General features: G+C 44.7%; 1 pseudogene across 1 annotated transcript; it reads right to left on the reverse strand.

Annotated features, from left to right (window-relative positions):
- Nucleotides 1-2267: 2267 nt before the first annotated feature.
- Nucleotides 2268-4084, reverse strand: Chp1l1 (calcineurin-like EF-hand protein 1 like 1; annotated as a pseudogene). Its single transcript, XR_015620211.1, has one exon. The product of XR_015620211.1 is annotated as a calcineurin-like EF-hand protein 1 like 1, transcript variant X2 (transcript).
- Nucleotides 4085-5037: the final 953 nt, after the last annotated feature.

Raw genomic sequence — 5037 nt, forward strand, 5'->3', positions numbered from 1 at the left:
AAATGTAGTGATGTTTTATTACTTATTTTAATGGCTAAAGAAAAATTATCTTATGTAGAAAGCTACTGATTTATTCAATGACCCCCTAATAAATGTAGGCTGGTTTCAGTTTGTTTTTTTTTTTTTTTTGTTCGTTTGTTGGATGATGTTGTATCTTGCCCAGCCTAGGGTTATGATGTGTGCTATAATGCCTGGATGTACATCCAGGTTTGGGGCTATGATGGATATGGTAAATCCAGTGCTTGTTCCTCACTTGGCCAGCAACTGCTACCAGGAACTGACCTGGTTCAGTGTCTGTCATAGCTTTAACATACTCCAATGGGTCTGAAAGAACTGTGGAGCACTTCTTCTGGTACCAGTAGGCTGTAGGAAAGATTCAGCTCCTCAGTGCTCATAGGATCCTCATCAAATATTTTATTTTCTCTCTGGACTCTTGCTCTATTTCCGATTTTTTCCCCCTGGAGGCCTGACCCTGGCTCGCTGAACTCAGACTGAAGGTGGAATCGTTGTGTGGCAGACCTGACAGTAGCCAAATAAGTTCAGAGGAAAGAGTGTGAGTTCCTCAGGTGCTCAGGGAGCTGCTTGCAGATAGCTCTACAGAGAATGCATTCATTGACGATGGGATAGTCACTTTAGTGGTTTGGATGAAAATGTCCTCCACAGGCTGCGGTACTTGGAAACTTGGTCTCTAGTTGATGGCGCTGTTTAGGAAGTGTTGCCTTCACCACTTCCAGATCTCTCTTTTGTGCCCTCTCTTCTTCTCTTCTCTTCTCTTCTCTTCTCTTCTCTTCTCTTCTCTTCTCTTCTCTTCTCTTCTCTTCTCTTCTCTTCTCTTCTCTCCTCTCCTCTCCTCTCCTCTTCTTCCTCTTATTCTTCCTCTGCCTCTTCTTCTTCCTCTCTCTCTCTCTCTCTCTCTCTCTCTCTCTCTCCTCTCTCCTCTCTCCTTCACATTTGTGTGTTAAGATGTAAACTCTCAGCTTCTTGTGACTGCCATGTATGCCTGTCATTTGTGCCATGCCTTCGTTCTGGCAATATAGACTCTGATTCTTCTGGAATCAAAAACCAAAACAAATGTTCTCTTCCTTAAATTGTCATTAGGCAAAGAGTTTAATCACAGCAACAGAAAAATATCCAATACAGTCCCCTCCCAAAGCTTGGATTCCCCTCCCCCGGGATGATTCTATGACTGATACAGTAATGTACAGACATGGCTGATCTTCAATATGAATGACTCTGAAGGATTCTGTCAGTGTCAGTGCTTGCCAGAGGCTAGCTGAGGCCTCCATCAAGGCTGGGTTGTAACCCAGTTTCTCTGCTGCCTCACTCCTGGTTCCTTCCCCCTTGCTTCCATGGACTCCCATGCTGTGATGGAAGAAAACGTGCCAATAACATCCTTCACTCAGATCGAAATCTCAGACTTTGCTGCCCTTAGAAACCAACTGGCTACACCTTCTGTCCCTCCGCTGAGGGCTTCTATTCCACTGCCCATCTTCACTACCATGTGAGGACTTCACTCTTGCCTGGACTGTGGCCACATTTCTGTTTAACCTCTCTACTCTTGTCCTTTTGCTGTCCTCTATGCAACAGCAAAATTCCCTTACCTGAAGGATACCATTGATTCCTTATGACTTATTCTTTTTCTTTTGTTTTTTTTGTTTTAACGACAATTAATTTATTGGTGGATTGAGGAATACAATTTTAATGGGACAATAAGGCACAACTGTGGATAAAAACAGTTTGCTATACAGCCAAGGGAGGCATAATCTTAGAAACTTTAAATAATTAAATCAAGATGCTTCTGAAGTACTTCTCAAACAGATCAGTATCAGACAATTATTCCCTTTATACAATTCTTATATCACATCATTTGATCACAAAGTCTGACATATTTCAAAAGAATTCCCCAGTTCATGTAGACCCTAGCCATCTGTCCTAGCCACGCCCCCACTGCTTGCCTTTACCCATCTCATCTGCAGTGTTTTTGTTTGTTTGGGTTAACAGCAATTTATTTCCTAAAGAATTGCTTATATATCTTGGATAGCCTTCCAAAGCAACAAAGCAAGCAAGCAAGCAGGCAACACCAGAGAAAGCCAGCCAAGAGCAGATTCACAGGAACACAGGGCGGAAGCAGCTTGATGCAGTGACATCTAAATCAAGCTGACATTGGCAGAGAATGTCACCTCAGTTGGTGCCACCAGTCCCAGGTCCCATGCTTCTAAGGGATCTGCATAGTATAGTATTCACAAGGAGCTAGGAAGGTCGTGTCATTAGGAAGCTCATGAGACAATACATTCGATGCATACAGTGCCTGGACCAGGATTATGAACTGACTATACATCTTCCAGCATTAAAATTTGCCAAGTATAAAATTCATTCAGAGTTTTGTACAAAACTTTAAGACACTGAGGACAATCTAATTCTTTAGGACTGAGGTAAGTCAGGCACTTCTGTAACACTAGTCTTTCTGTTTGGAAATGTGAAGAATCTTCAAGTGTACAGAACACTGAGGCATAACCCATGCTGTGGAGCAAATGTGGGCAGCTCTCCAGGGTGCCCATCCTTGTCAGAAAACACAAGAAGGCCCTCTACCATATTGTCAGAACAGCCGCTTGGGTGGTGACAATGTCCCAAAGAGAAGCAAACTGGCAGGCATTAGACTATTTTCTGAATGTCAACACTGTACCCAGAAAAGCCAAATAAATATATTTGAAAATAAAAAGTCAGAGGTAGAGAGACCTGGGAAGCCACCTAGGAGACATGGCTCTACAAGCCTCACCATGACTACCTTTTAAGAACATGTCTGCTCATAAGCCCTGTGACGACAGAGCAATAGCTCCTGGATAGGCAATATCCCACATCAGAAGGTTGATACAGATCACCAGACCACTAACTATCCTGCGACATCAGAAACAGGCTTACCAGCAGAGCCCAGAGTCAAGTAGAATGCAGGGAATCTCAACGACAGGAGGACAGCTGAAAGACTGAGGAGAGAAGGCTGGATGACAGAGAGGTAGGAAGAAACAGACACAGGACACAGGACACAGCACACAGGACCATGATGGAGGGCTGATGAAGGGAAGGCAGCATGGATATGGTCCCATCTAGTGGGAGCTTTGCTGGCTGGTTCTTGACATGAGTCCCTGTTTCTTTCCTCAGACAGGACGGATGCGTGGCACTGAGCAGTAGAACAGGGGAAGTTGGTACTTACAATAAAGACTGATGGGTGGATACCGAACAGAAATAGACAGGGTACCATTCTGTAACGCCCTGTTTATACACCAAAGGCAAGTTTGTATGGACAGGAGAGACTTCAGGTTGTCATGCAGGAGCTGTAGTATTCTGGGAAAGGGGGATGACAGGATGGGGTGGGGCTGGAGGACAGAAGGAAGTTTCAGTTCTTAAATACTAGAAAGCAAGAATAATTTGGTCTCTGCCCTTTAGTGAAGAAATCGGATGCTCATCTTCTGTTCTACATCCACCTTCTCCAAAACCTTAACAAATTCTGTAAAAGATATGGCACTGTCTCCATCTTGGTCAGCCTCCTGGATGGTCCTGTCTGCAATACTGCCCAGCTGCTCATCTGAGATATTCACTCCGACCATCATTCCGCAGTACCTGTAACAGCTCATCGCGGGAGATCTTGTCATCTTTATCCAAGTCATAAAGTCTGAAAGCAAAGTGCAGTTTGTTGCTCCGGCTGTTGAGGGGTTCCGGTCCATTCACATCTTTGCTCTTTTCGTTATCCTCAATGGGTCGGAAATGAGCCAAAGTTCTCATGAATCCTCGGAAGTTTACCTGATCCTCTCCCTCTGAGAAGAAGGCATTGATGATCCGGTCCCCCAGTGGGTTGATGGCAAGTTCTGGAATCCTCTGGAAATCTTCCCGGCTGAGAGTTCCGTTCTCCCCTTTGTCCAGGCTGGTGAAGCGGCTGTACAGGCGTGTGATCTGACTGTGGGAAAAGCCAGTCTCCTTCTTGATCTCCTCGAGCTCTTCGTCCCGCAGTAACGTGGAGGCCCGAGACCCCATCACCGTGACGGGAGCTCCTCCGGGAGCGGCAGCGCCAGAAGCAGCGGCGGCAAGAGGGATGACTTATTCTTTTAAAAAGAGTTATTTATTTCATGTATATGAGTACCCTGTCGCTGTCTTCAGACACACCAGAAGAAGGCCTCAGATCCTATTATAGATGGTTGTGAGCCACCGTGTGGCTGTTGGGAATCGAACTCAGGATCTCTGGAAGAGCAGAGCAGTCAGTGCTCTTAACCACTGAACCATCTCTCCACCTCCTCCTTATAGCTTATAGGACAAGACCCTTAGCAGACCACAGGTGAGCCTCTGTGGCCCTGATTCACTTCCCTGTAGTGCCTGTGGCCATGACATTTCTTCTGGTGTTTTGCATACTCTAAGTGCCTGCAAGCATCTGAGTGTCTGCTTGGAACATTCGCTCTGCCTGTAGTGCTTGTCTCAAACTTCTTCACAGGTAGAATTGCCATTCCTTCAGATTTAGATCAATTTTCGGCATTTCCAGGAACACCTTTTGTGAACTTCCAGGTAGAGCTGAGAAGCCCTCAATCATATGGACACTCAATGATATGCATCATGACCACTTACTCACCTTTATCATTGAATCATGGCGCTCATGCACTTATGTTCTTGAAGGCAACAAGTCTTGTCTGTATCTCAGAACTCCATCACATGCATCGGCCTTGCCATAGTGCAGTCACTTTTCTAAGACCCCATCCAATGCCCTTGATTTGTGGTGTTGCATTGTTTTGCAAAATATTCTATCAGCTTAAATGGTTACAAGCAGTGTGTGTGCAATGAACCAACTGCATTATAACCTCCCTAAAGTTGGGCATTGCTAGTCTTAAATTTGATGGCTATAAAATGCTCTGCCTTGTTTTGATTGCATTTTTAATAGATATTGGGATTAAACATTTCCCCATGTGTGTTACTGATTAATAGCATCTCTTGTCACATGGATTATGTATTCTTGTCCTTGCCTTTGACTAATAACTGGCTGTCTCAAGACAGTTTTTT

The sequence above is a fragment of the Rattus norvegicus genome, chromosome 5, assembly GCF_021556685.1.
Source record: "Rattus norvegicus strain SHRSP/BbbUtx chromosome 5, alternate assembly SHRSP_T2T, whole genome shotgun sequence".
Classification (NCBI taxonomy): domain Eukaryota; kingdom Metazoa; phylum Chordata; class Mammalia; order Rodentia; family Muridae; genus Rattus; species Rattus norvegicus.